Below are 14,780 nucleotides of genomic sequence, written 5' to 3'. Positions count from 1 at the left end.
TTTTCCATTCAGAAAAGAAAAAAGGAAACTCCTATAAGTAATCAAAACTCCAAATTTAATCAATTTCTTAATCCAGTTGTCTATCTTAAAAGGCTTTCAAAAATTGCTCTTATGATATCCACCTCGTAGAAGCCCCCCTCCTTATTTGCGAAGAACTCGGACAGCCACTTCGCACAAGCCTTTTTTGAGTTCAACTTTCCACCAACCAGGACGTTCCCCATGGACAGGAACAGGTGGTAATCACTTGGCGCTATGTCCGGGCAATATTCGACGTGATGAGTACTATCTCCCGAAATACCATTAATCTCACGGAACGTTTCTCTAACGGAGTTGCCTTTAAAAGATGTATAGTATTGCCAGATACGAGCTCTTTAGCGCTTTATACATAATCGCGAAATTCGAAAGACGAAGAGGCGGAAGGGAGATATTTTCCAACCTAATATATATTATTACCTTGTTCTGCAACATTTACATTACTCACTCAAATTGTCCCAACATATTGCCAGGAACTTATTATTGTGCAACATTTAGACAACCCACTCAAATTGTCCCAACATATTGCCACCAACATATTAAAATTTTAACATGAACTGCTCAATTTATAACAAGTGGCTAATGATTCGTTTTTCCGCAACACTGTTGCCTTTCCAATAGCAACATGCTCAAACAACACATCGTGGCTAGCGCTTTGTAAAACCTGCTCGCTTCGTATTGGTATGGTGAGTTTCCACTCGTTTGCACTCAATGACTTGGGGTTTAACTTTGCTTGCCATTGGCATTTGAGCCGAAACGACAGTTAGTCTCATTGTGACCGCTGTTTAATATTATTTTTTGAAGAAAAGTTTAGTATCTTGCGTTTGTGTGTGCTGCCTATAATATTGTATATACATATGTAGCATTGCAGAGCAGTTCGTATTTGAAATATTGGTGTGTGGCTAAATTCATACATATACATGTATGTTTATACGTAAAATAAGATAAAAATTGAAAAAAATGTTTTCAGTGAAAGAGAAAAGAAACAAGTGTTGAAAATCTTAGGCAGCTAGCAAAATAAAGGTAGCTTGTCTGTCACTAAGTGTACGGCTGATCCTCGATTAAGTGGTTTGTGTATAAAAAAGTTAAAACTGTGAGAAAATTTATAAAACGCCGGCAATTATTCGGTTGAATTCCTACAAAATTAAATAAAATTGCAGACCCACATACACACCGTCAAGCAATTACTACACTGTCACATTCCTTGCGTTGTTTCCACTCACATGCCGTTACACACTCAAGCACACACACACACACACACACACATATACTCATACATCTAAACGCGTGCTGGCGTCAGAGCCATCCACCTGCTTTTTACCCACTCGCTGAGTGCCACTTGGCGTCTCAAGCCGTAACGTCTGGCCATACTGTGCACTGTGTCTGGTGTCGCGCTGCTTCTAGTCATACGTCGCGTGGGTGTCCTTGCGTTGTGCCGCATTGCCGCTGTGGTGCATCGTTTATTCGTAGAAATTTATTTATTTTCTACATTCTGCGTGCTCCCCGAACCCCACTTTAACCTAACACAGCGCACATTGCAACACCGAATGTTTTAGTCTTTTTATGGTTTTGTTTTGCTCATAATTTTTGTTGCGTTCCGCTAGGTGTTTGCAGATGCCATAAACACACGCCATGCGGCGTGCAACTGAAGTATTTTGCAAGTGTCTCGCAAATCCGTTGCAAGGCTAAAGAATAAGCAGCCACAACAAAAACGCCAAAAGTTGTGTCGTCGCCGCATTTATGACGACACAAAGTCTACAGTTACGTGTCGGGCGCGATCGATTGAGCTTTTGTGTGTGCGTGTGTCGTTGTTGTGTGCAACGGAAGTGAAAGCCGGAAAAGGAAGTGCAGTGAAAGTGTATTTCATATTTATGTAAATATAGGCAAATGTATGGTATTTATTGGATGTACGTAGCAATGCGAGCAACGTGTTAATATAACGGTGCAGAAACTATATAAAACAACAAAAAAGTCCCCACAATACCCTACTTGTTTTTACCTTCTTCTTCATCTAGTGTTTACCACAATCGGTCGCTGCGAAAAATGCAATAAAGAAAGAAGCAAAAAGAAGTGGAAATCCACAAAAGGGTTTTACAAAAAAATATTAGTTCGTCCTTTTGTCAAACACGGCCATAAAAGGTGTGAAAAAGTTCCAAGTAGATAGTCTTTTCCAGCAATAAAGCTAGAAGTGTGTGCAAACTTGAAAGCATTAAGATTAAAAGTTGTTTTTAAAGCAAAAAAATAAAATACTGGCAACCATAAACAGAGTGTATCCTTCTTGTAGATTTACAAAGTATAAATCACGGAAAACACGCGTTACTATTTTCTCTCTGTGCGAGTGTGATAAACTGCTGCATGGATTAACATTGAATATATAATCATCAATTCTTGTGAATGTAAGTTTAAATGGAACTGAAGAGAATATTATAAATTAATTTATATAAATTATGTATACTTCTACAGCGCCTTTATGTATAAAAATATTGGGTAGTCGAGAAACTCTTTTCGTATTTTGCACAACAGATGCTGTTGTAGTCGTTTATCTCCAGTGTTATCAATTTGATTGTGTCATACCATATAGTGTTGGAAAGGTGAGACTTTAAGCTTCCTTCAACCAAAATAAAAAAATAAATTCGGCGAAGTTGAAAAATAATTACAGCTGTTCAAAAATGAGTGAAAATAATGAAGAAATTCGCTATATTATGAAATTTGTGTTTAAAAAAGGAAGAATGCCACGCAAGCCACCAACGAAATTTGTGAAGTTTACGAAGACGAAGCTGTATTAGTTAGCAATGGTTCGCTCGCTTCCGTTCTGGAAATTTCAAAATTTCGATTTACACTGATGAAAATTTTACGTGATGGAGTCGAATGTAGACTAAAATCTTTCATATTTGTTGATTTATTCATTTATATAAATATAAAAAAATCGGTTGAAGTTTGATTACAAATACGAAAAGACTTTTTCGACTACACAATGACATACAACCCAATAATGTGTAAGTTGGAGCCCAGATTTGGGTCAAATTTTTATCTCTGAGTATGAGTATGTATATATGAGGATAAGATTTCCCAAAAAAGTTATGCTGTATACATATTTATTATTATCTAAATATATTTCTTAGATAAAAATTCTTAAAAATACTTTCAAATCTTGAGAATTTCATAAAACCGGAAAAAAGTTTTCAAGATACATTGTGACAAAAAAACAACACAAGGAAATTGTAACTAAATTAACCGGGTAAATGATATTTCAAAAAAAAATATTTTGCTTCGTTGGCAGGACTGTTCGTAGTTACTCTATCAAACATTAGCGCGATCTGTCTCTGTCTCTGTCTCTGTCTCTGTCAGCCCGTTTGTTTACAGCAGCTGCTTAAGTCGGTTCACCTCAGTAATGCTTATGATTTTTACAATACATAAAAATATCGAACACAGAATTTGTCTAAAATTTTGTATTTCTAACCAAAATTCGTTTGCGAAATCATTGTGAATGTTTGGAAAGGCTTGCGGTGATTCGGTTTTATCAAAAGCACAAGCCTACGTGTGGTACATGGCCTTCAAAGACGACCTTCGATCTCTTCAACTGATGAAAATATTAAAAAAGTGGTGCTAGAAAATCATTCGGCAAGTATTAGAGAGATGGCAAGAGTGCTCGCCATCACTCGCGAGTCCGTTCGAATGATTTTGTTGGATATTTTAGGTGTGAATTGTGTTCTTGCTCGACTCGTCCTGATAAAGCTGAGTTTTTTTTCAAAAAGTGTACCGCAAACGGGTCCCTTTGGTCTTGCTTGATCGTGCGAATTTCGATCCCATATTCATGGAGAGTATTATAACTGCCGATGAGATATGGGCTTATGAGTTTTACTTGCAAGCATGTCGACAATCAACAAGTTACTTACATATAAGTAAATACTCCGACCGATATGGAGCTATGGTGCGCAACTCTAGGGATGTACTAACGCAAACAATAAGAAAGTCATCCAACAATTTCAAAACAAAGTACTAAGACTAATTGTCAAAGCGCCTTGGTATTGTAGATGTGCTAATAAAGAGCATGATCTAGGCGTGAACTCGGTTGAGGCAGAAATATTAAAAATTGCAACAGCATATAGTGTAATATTGCTACAGCATTGTAACGAAAAAGTAGCTATGTTAACTTCCAGAGATGGACCACCAAGACGACTCAAACGCCTCAAACCCAGCGATCTTTCAAATTAGCCAAAACTCTCATAGTAGTTTTGTGATTTTGTAATTATACTCGTATGTTGAAGTCATATTCAAGTTGCTCGTTAGTCCCTTCTTTTATTTGAATTAGTTGCAATGTATAAACAATCATCGAAACGGAAGAAAAAAACGAGACGAAACCAAAAACAAGCATCCCAAAGCCACTCAAAAGTCAAAATGATGCTCTGTGGTTTTTGACTTTTCTATTTGGCCTAATTGAGGTCTTTTCGGGAGAACATTCGTCGAAAATGGGCGGAATTGTGGAAAAACAATTCATGGAACCACGATTATGACCGAATTTAAAGCCAAAAACGCAATGAATGCCATTGATCAACCACCGTATTCAGCAAATTTAGCTCCATGTGATTTTTGCTTGTTCCCCAAACTGAAACTGCCACTCCGCGGAACCCATTTTCAGTCGATCAAAGAGATAAAACAAAATTCGCTGAAAGAGCTGAAGGCCATCCCAAAAAATGTGTATGAAAAGTTTTCAATAACAGGAAAAATGGTTGGCATAAGTGTATTGCACCTGAAGGGGATTATTTTGAATTCGATAAAATAAATATTAATGAATAACTAAATATTTTTCTTTTTATTTAAAATTGTCTAGTACATTTTTGTTGCAATGGAACGAGGACACAGTTTCACGAGAAAAGCATAAATAAATAGACTTCTTAGATAAAAAGTGTTGATAATACTTTCAAATTTTGAGAATTGCATAAAATCGGCAAAAAGTTTTAAAGACATCTTCAAAATATTTTAGCGGCAATAATTAAATTGAAAACTGCTAGAGCCAACAATGTTTTAAATTTTCGTGATTACTCAGGCAACTTACTCTCGCCGTGTTGTTTTACAGATTGTCAATTCATCGCGTTTTCTGTTACTCTTTAACTGCTTCCGCCCATAAATGTAGTTGTTCGACTTTCGCCTAAATACTTTCAGCAAACCAACAAATTTTACTGATAACAGTGATAATTGACTTACTAACGCATTAACTCACCATTTCTATTTATATCTCCGGTTTTTTTTGACAATGCCTGCAGTTTTGCAAATAAATTCACTTAAAATATTCAGAAATAAAATGCTATCACTTCCTTAGTTTACTTTAACGGTTAAGTTAACACTTTTCTATCCGTATGGCTAACATAACTTTTTAAAACCTCCTGATTCGGCACCGGCACCCGGTTGTAATAACAGTTAGTACATACAAAAATATTCGTCTCTGCTTGGAATGGATTGTACAGCTACAGTTTACCGTTTAACGTAGCTAGGATAAAGTGTGTCCAATACCAAATCTCGCCGACAATATACATACAAACGCAACACGAAAATTTAATTGAAAAAGTTTAGAATTTGGCAAACGTGTAATCTTCAATGCAGACATTGTAATGAAAAATATTAAAAACGCTAATGGAATTGTGGTGAAGTGCCGCATTCTTTTGACTAGAGGCACTAGATGTGTTCTGTTTGATAACACGATTTTTAGTATTTCAGATATGAAAAAGCTCCACATGAATACCTTTCAGCTTGAAAGAGCTTCTAATGCCCCGAACAGGGTATTTTAGGTTTGCCACGATGTTTGTAACACTCAAAAGGAAACGTCGGAGACTCTATAACTAGTTCTTCTGGTACTGAGATATCGATTTGAAATTTTGCACACTTCCTTTTCTGAAGTACAACCAATCAAAAAAATTAAAAATTTTGTATTGGCATAAATGTCCTCCATTTTTTCAGAGACGGAGTCCTATGTTTCTTGTTGCAAGCACAGATTTTCATAATCTTCAGCGCTACATAGCAAGAACCGTCTCGTGGCCAACAAGCGCGCCAACATGCACACGGTTTAACGCGTGCTTTTCTTTTCATTCGCCGCTTTTCGCTTTTCTTGTTCTTATTTTTATTCAACGTCTGCCACTGATTTGCTTTTTTGGCTTACTTTGTTTTATTTGTTTATATTTTCGAAGTTGTCGTAAAGTTTTCGCTACGGCGAAATGAATTAAAACCAGTTAAACTCGCCGCAGTTTGCTGTTGCACTTCAAAGTTTGCTTGCTACTGAGGTGGCGCAGATATTAGCCAATGTTGTGTTTAAACAGATTTTCCAGATTGGTGAGAAGCAAATGAACTTTTTCGCTGCTGGAAACGCAAAAGTTTTTCTGTTGATGGAAATGGAAAGCAATGAGCTAGACTAGAGTGTAATTAAAGGGAAGCGGAATTGGAAATTATTCAACTCAACAATATTTATGACTTTATACAGATGCAAGTTCAAATACTTTCTCAAAAACCGTTAGATTGTCATTTGAGGCAGTCCCTATTTTGGAGAGCGTATTGGAATCGCCAAATTGCGGTCTTCAGCAACACTTGCCTGAACGGCAACAATATTTACATTACTTTGAGCGGTTCTTTATCTTATTTACACTTGAACACTATGTAAAGGAAACATGCTCTCGAAATTTTCAACAATTCGACAAATAGCGAACACAGGTCGACGAATTTGTTAACGTTGTCCTGCGCCTATCTTTCTGGGATGACATTGTGAACATAACTGAATACAGTAAAAAAATTACAATTAATGACGTATTAAATATGGCCAAAACTACACTTGGAAATCATATATTCCCTATTGGAAAACTTGGTATTGGGACACGTGCGCGTAAATTAGGGCAGAGAATGCCAGACTAAGTCAAATAAAAGTAAGATAGCGAATAAGACCGGGTCGGTCCATAGGCATTTGATGAATTAAAAAAATTTACGGTTCACTGCTTAGTTGGTTTTAAAATCGTCTTGGGTTTTTAAACACTTCATTCATAATGATTACCAAAAAGTTTGATACCGTATAGCTTTCTTATAATTTTTTAGCACAAGTTTTCATTTTTAACTTTAAAATTTCAGTTTTTATCTTCTTTTAATCAAAAAAATATACTTTTATATTAATTTTATTGTGTTTTATGACATTCTGGTTAATTTTACACCCATTAAACATGAATACTCGCACACGGTTAATTAGCAATGACTAGAGTTTTTATTTCGCGGCATTAAATTCATCAATTGTCTCGATTACCGCCTTTTCCAACTGGATGAATGTTGAAGCCAAAAATTTTTGATAAGCCATAAAAACTGCCCGTTGATTGAATTTGAAGTTTTTAAGTGGTTACATGGGTTTACGGGTTTAATTAAGTTCTACAGTACCTCTTGACTATTGTCATAAATTTTCAAGTTTGTCCGAGTAATAGTTTCAGTGATGAACCTTGCGAACTTGTACGCTCGAGTCTAGCTAGGCTACGTGTGTCGTCTTTAAACGCGCTTTTCTCGAAACTGTGTTTTTGAAGTCGGTTGCCAAGATTTCTCGAGAACTACTTAACCGATCTTCATGAAATTTATTTTGATACATTATATTTGAAAACTAATTTGAAAAAAAAATATCACGAAATTTTCATTGTAATTTTTTTTTTATGTAAAAATGTTTTGCAAAAATCCAATTTTCAGTTATTTTTCCTTTGTTCATTTCCTAGCTACAGTTTTAACTAAAACTCTTTCATTTTCAATTTATATAATCCTGTAACGAGTTATCCTGCCAGCCGAGCTTAAAATATTTTTTCCAAAAATTTCAGAATTTCTTTGTCAATAGCGTATGTTTGTAACAATAGAAAACTCTAATAAAGTATTATTTAATTTTTTATATTGTTGAAACAACACTGCTTTTTATCCGAGGAAACCCATGTAACCCCTCAGAATTTCATCAAAATTCTCGTTAGCGTAATTTGAAATTCTGGTTCCCAAAGCATTAAGTATTATATTTGATAGAAAGGGAAATATAGTTTTCCGATTTTTACACAGAACGAAAATATATCATATAATTATGGATACATACACCGTATAAGTCATATAAAGTATGGAAAAGTTCCTACTATAAGTTATTACTTTTAAAATCTATGACGCTTCTACAGCAGAAACTTTTAGGAAATGTGCACCAGCAAAAAATTGCATTTTGGCCAAATTTGCTCCATAAAAATGTTGATTTGTCAGGAAGTTCCTTCCGCTATTTGCTGTTTCTTCGTACCTTCACTTTCTTTGTTTTTATGAAACTCTCGTTATAAAAGTAATTTTTGTTGCTATAGCAGCTCTGCACAATCCATATTTTTTTATATCACTACATCATAGCAGAAACCTTCGTTTTCATTCGAAGATTTATTTCAAGCTCAAGGATAAAGTTGCTGCAAATACACTCTAGCACACATGCAGACGCTATTTTTACACAGAAAACCGTGCACATTAAAGCTTTTTTATGATTATATAGAAGTGTGTTCGTTTTGAGAACATGTGTGGCTCCTTATAAGCCACTCGTGCGAAATCAATGTGGGTCATAGCTCCTAACTTTTACCTGTTTTAATTTTCACTTTTTTCCTTCTGCTACATCTTCTTGTTGTTGCTATATCTTCTTTGCACTTGCAGACGTCTAGCAATAATCGTCTCGTTTTTCTTGCAATTGTCGTTGCTTTTTTCACGTTGCCATTCATTTCTAGCCTGTTATCTTTGTTCAAATATGTATGTTTATGTGTATGTAAACGTGTGGACTGCTTGTCTGAAAGACGAAGTGTTGGAAAACTTTAGACGCATTTTGTTGCTGTCTTTGTCGGCTAATTAAATTCACGACATTTTGGTGGTTAGCACATTATTGTGTTTTTCTCTACCTATTTTCGTATTTCCATCGCCTATTAACTTAAGCCTCAACTTACTTGAAGCTTTACACCCACAAGTACGCATTTATACATATGTATGTATGTGCATATGGTAACTTGTTAATAGTAGAGTGCGTTAGTTGTAGTGTAGTAGGCAATTAAAGGCGATTACTAAAAAAGTTGTTTATTTCTTTAATAATACTCTTTCTATACATACAGATATCTATGATTTCTGTTTACACACACATTTGTATTTGTAGCACAAACAATAAATTCAATCAAGCGTAAGGCGGTGCATTGAAGTAGAAACATATGTGCTTACAGACCTCCTTACAGATATATAGTATACAAACAAAGTTTTCTTATGTAGATACGTATATATAAACACATCACCTTGCCTAATTTACTCCCTAACATGAGTTTTGATAAAACCTTTCTAACAATCGCCTCTACTACTAATGAGAAGTAAACAAATTAATTCGCCTATTTTGAGCACATCATTGATTTGTATAAACAATTTTTATTGAGCGGTGAGATAATGTTAAAAAGTTGTGAAGCTCACATATTTGGAGGACAATCATATATGTTTTCATAGCTAATTCATACTAATATCTTAAGTATAACTAATTTACTTTAAAATGCTTATTACTTTTAGGCATAGCCAATTATATCTCATTAGTACTAATATTGACACATTAAACTTACAATATGCATTAAATTCCGGTAACAGATTGAATAGTGTTTTTTATTTTGAACCCGATTTTCACTACTTATAGGTTTTCATATTCAATAAGCTTCAGATGTTGTAGCAACATTTACTTTTTATACTCTCGCAACAAAGTTGCTAAGGAGAGTATTATAGTTTTGTTCACATAACGGTTGTTTGTAAGTCCTAAAACTAAAAGAGTCAGATATAGGGTTATATATACCAAAGTGATCAAGGCGACGAGTAGAGTTGAAATCCGGATGTGCAAGCTGTAACTTGAGTAAAAATTGAGATATCATGATGAAACTTGGTACACGTATTTCTTGGCTCCATAAGAAGGTTAAGTTTGAAGATGGGCAAAATCGGCCCTCTGCCACGCCCACAAAATGGCGGAAACCGAAAACCTATAAAGTGTCATAACTAAGCCATAAAAAAAGATATTAAAGTGAAATTTGCCACAAGGGATCGCATTAGGGAGGGGCATATTTGGACGTAATTTTTTTGGAAAAGTAGGCGTGGCCCCGCCCCCTACTAAGTTTTTTGTACGTATCTCGGAAACTACTATAGCTATGCCAACCAAACTCTACAGAGTCGTTTTCTTCAGGCATTTCCATATACAGTTCAAAAATGGCAGAAATCGGATATTAACCACGCCCACCTCCCATACAAAGGTTATGTTGAAAATCACTAAAAGTGCGTTAACGGACTAACAAAAAACGTCAGAAACACTAAATTTTACAGAAGGAATTGCAGAAGGAAGCTGTACCCAGGCTTTTTTTTAAATTGAAAATGGGGTTGGCGTCGCCCACTTATGGACCAAAAACCATATCTCGGGAACTACTAGACCGATTTCAATGAAATTCGATATATAATATTTTCTTAACACCCTGATGACATGTACGAAATATGGGTGAAATCGGTTCACAACCACGCATTCTTCCAATATAACGCTATTTTGAATTCCATCTGATGCCTTCTTTGTATAATATATACATTAGGAAATGAAAATACAATTCAATACTCAAAGTTCACAAATTGATCTAATCTAACTAATTTTACAGCAAAATTAAAAAATATGTTAATTATTATCACTTTATAATGCGAGAGTATAAAATGTTCGGTGACACCCGAACTTAGCTCTTCCTTACTTGTTTTTCTTCATTTATCGCCGAATTGAACGGGCGTACTACTGTAAAGGCATATGAGTTATCTAATAAGGGAACGTAAGAAGGCTACATATTATAAGATATATTCAACATTCTTTTGAATTCCATACTTCTGTAAGAGAACTTTATAACATGATGCAAAATTTGTGAAACAAGTTTTTGGTATTCTCCTTTTCGCTCCAACTGCAATTGATAAGTACAGGACTGTATTCCACTATCATTATATGTACCGCTTGTAGTTTAGTTTAGTGTTAACAGCCTTCTACCAAATTTACTTAACCAACGTACCTACTAATTCCTTTCTTTTTCACCTTTATTGGCGTAGACACCGCTTATGTTGTTATAGTGTAGTTCGCTCTTTGGCACCAATTGTAAAATCCAAATGAAGTCCGGTCCTTTTCCACATCGTCTTTCCAACAGAGTAGAGGTTTTCCTCTTTCTCTGATTCCCCCGGCGGGTACTTCGTCGAATACGCTCTGAGCTAGAGTGCTTTCATTCATTCGGACGTCATGACCTAGCGACGCCGATGTCTCTTAATTCGCTAAACTATGTCAATGTCGTCGTATATCTCATACAGCTATTCGTTCCAATGAATGCGATATTCGCTGTGGCCAACGCGCAAAGGATTATAAATCTTTCGCAAAACTTTTCTCTGGAAAACTCGTAACGCCGTCTCATCAGTTGTTGCCATCGTCCATGCCTCTGCCCCATATAGCAGAACGGGAATAATGAGTGACTTATAAAGTTTGGTCTTTGTTCAACGAGAGAGAACTTTACTTCTCAATTGCCCACTCAGCCCGAAATAGCACCTGTTAGCAAGAGTTATTCTGTGTTGAAGATCGAGGCTGACGTTTTTGTTGGTGTTAATACTGGTTCCACGATCGACGAAATTATCTACGACTTCAAAGTTATGACTATCAGCAGTGACGTGGGGGACAAGTCGCGAGTGCGACGACTGTTTGTTTGATGACAAGAGATATTTCGACTTGCCCCCGTTCACTAGCGAACTAGCGGCGCGAATGCTATGGCCAATGATATCAATATCTTTTATGGAAGAGTGTACCTTCTTTATTCGGCTGTACAGCACGACAGGGAGTCGCGTTGTCTGAAACCTCGTTTGGTGTCGAGCGACTCAGAGAGGTCCTTCCCGATCCTGAAAGAGCTTTTGTATCTGGTCAGTTTTTGATTTTCCAGGCTTACAGCCGCACTGATAAGGTCGAATCAATTAGTTTACGGTCTTCTTCAGACTTTCAAAAAGTATGCTCGATTGAACCTTATATGCGATGTTGAGAAGAAATTGATGAACTTTTTGTGAAATTGATGAAATTGAATGACCTCTTCCGTACTAAGTACTTACTGCTTGTGGAAAAAGTTGAAGCAAATAAGGTTCTCATAAAATTGGATTTATGTAGTTATTGACTTGCTTTTAAGAATTAAATATTCATAAAATAATATTTGTCAACGTTTTCGATGATGACTTACCTAGCGTTTCATGCATCGTGTTACATTTTCTTGCGAATATATTCCATTTAAAATTGTATTTATATATATGAATCCAGTAAAAGCATTTTTATTATTGTTCGTTATTCGTTTAAAAATCTACTATCACTAAGAATGCTTCAGTTGGCTTGAATTTCTGCAGCTCATCTTTGGCGGCTGTGGTTGGGGCTGGTGGAGCTTTTATTATCAACACAAATTTCAAAGTTTTATTTTTCTTTATAGCCAGCAACCACAACATTCACTTATATATATAAAAAAAATTTTTTATAATGTCATTAGCAGAAATCTTACCTCACATTTTATTCAATCAAACAAAACCAAAACTTTATTCTTTTGGCAAATTGACGCAATAATTGACTGCTCAGAAGATTTTGACACTGTCTGCCACAAACTTTTGCGCTCAACTGACCCCGCAAAGCAGGTTCGAGGGCTAACCGAAAATCAGTTCACTTGGCAATGTACATATACACATACTATATAAAGCGAAGAAAAGTGTAAAATAATCTACGGTACACAAATATGTATAAATTCGCATATAAATACATAAGTATAATACAAGACTTGTAGATATTTATACGTACACATGAGGTGAGTGAAAGGATGGCACATAACAATTAGGTGGACACAATTGAAAGTCTGCAATTTAGCGTTGCCACGTCGGCTGTCCATCAATCTTCATTTCGTTAACCGCCTTTTCACCAGAGAGTTGCCACACACCGCTTTTACATTTTTCATTGCTTGCCGTGGATAATCTATTGCTCCTGGTACAATCTAGAGGCTTTTGTTGTTACTTCATTATGGTATTTGCTATTGTTATTGTTGTTCAGTAAACTGCCAAACAATGACGCAGTTGATGTGCTGTAAGCACAGCAATAACAACAACAACAATATATATGAAATAAGACGTCGACAGTTATTTAATTAAATCACCGTTATTATTATATATTATTGTGTGTGTTTCTGCTGCGTGCGTGTCTCTTAATGTGCGCACATTGTCGCCCGCTGCAACTGAATTACATTAAGTTTTAATCTTGAGGCAGTTGGTTGGGGGCATTCAGCAATTGATCGCTCGCTTCGATACTTTTGTGTTCACTTATTCGCTATTTGCCTGCAGTCAGCAGCAACAGCAGCCGTGCATTTTCTACGAAGCAATCTCCTTGCGCCATTGTGTGGATTCCGTCGTACATAATTTGTGGAGTTAATTAGTTAATTAATTAAACCATGAATGACCTGACGTGAGGGGTATTTGCGGTTCATGCAAATTTGTGCAGATTTCATTAAGCTTACATTGGTATGTATCTACATACGTATATGTGGGGTATAATTGCATTAAAGATCAACGAACAATTTATACACATAGTAATAGTTCCAAGAAATAAAAAAATAGCATGTTCTCACGCAAACGCTTCAATACGGTCACATAAAACTCCTTATTACCCATCTGCCTTTCAAATGCATGATGCACAAATTTCAAGCAAAACAATCAGCTGCGCCTTGTGTGCCTATTTTTTTTGTTTTTTGGTTTCGGCTAGTTTTTTCCCTCCATTTCCTCTATTGTTGACTTCCATTGATGAAAGCTTTACCCTGACGAAATAATGTATCTAGAGGAAAAATGACAAAAAGTGGCTGACCCAAACGGTACATAGTTGTTTATTATAAATAAGTATAAAAAAATAAGTTGAAGTTGGATTAGAAATACGAAGATACTTTTTCGACTACCCAATATTTTATATAAAGGAATACTAAGGAGAAATGTTAATTTCTGTTTGGCCGAAGCTATAATGCCCTTCACGAAAACAGAAGATACGACTCAATGAAAAAAAATCATTATGAATGATGAAACTCATGGTTTTGTAGGGATTTTACTGTCTCTATAATGGTCTCATATGATTTTTCGATTAAGTTAAGCGTTTACGAGATATTCATCGTGAAACATCAATGCATATTAAGGTGGATCAAAACAAAAAATTTTTTTTTTTGTTTGATACTCTGAAAAATAGGTTCCTAGACACCTTTAAGAAAGCCTCTTCAAAAACCTATGAGTTTCATCATTCATAATGATTTTTTTCATTGAGTTATAAAATTCATAAGAAATAAAAAATTTTCCCAAAAATAACCAAATTTCAACCGTTAATATCTTTTAAACGTTTGGGTTTACGAAAAAATCAAATGATACCTTTTTTGTGGAGCATTCAATTTCCCACAAAATCTAAGGAACAATATATTTTTCAAGTAGTTGGAAGCGCGATAATAAGAAAAAATAGAAAGCTGTAAGAAGGAGGACCTTCCCGTTACAATTAAGAACTCATGCTTGAAGATGCCTTCTTAAAGGTGTCTAGGAACCTATTTTTCAGAGTACCAAACCGAATTTTTTTTTTTTTGAATCACCCTAATGTAAGCGATATATAACCGATATATAACCAATATATAACGTTTTTATAACCAAAACTCAAGTTTTCTTCCAATATGACTGGTTTCTGT

General features: G+C 35.5%; 1 long non-coding RNA gene across 1 annotated transcript in view; it reads left to right on the top strand.

The window, feature by feature from the left end:
- The first annotated feature begins 1,881 nt into the window (after positions 1-1,881).
- LOC120781367 overlaps positions 1,882-14,780 on the top strand; it is a 37,198-nt gene continuing 24,299 nt past the window's right edge. Inside the window, exon 1 of the long non-coding RNA XR_005706051.1 lies at positions 1,882-2,429. This is a non-coding gene — a long non-coding RNA (uncharacterized LOC120781367). The remainder of the gene's footprint in view (positions 2,430-14,780) is intronic.

The sequence above is a fragment of the Bactrocera tryoni genome, unplaced genomic scaffold (genome assembly GCF_016617805.1).
Source record: "Bactrocera tryoni isolate S06 unplaced genomic scaffold, CSIRO_BtryS06_freeze2 scaffold_663, whole genome shotgun sequence".
NCBI lineage: Eukaryota > Metazoa > Arthropoda > Insecta > Diptera > Tephritidae > Bactrocera > Bactrocera tryoni.
The sequence above is the reverse complement of the archived record's forward strand: the minus strand, read 5'-3'. Positions and strand labels throughout refer to the sequence as shown.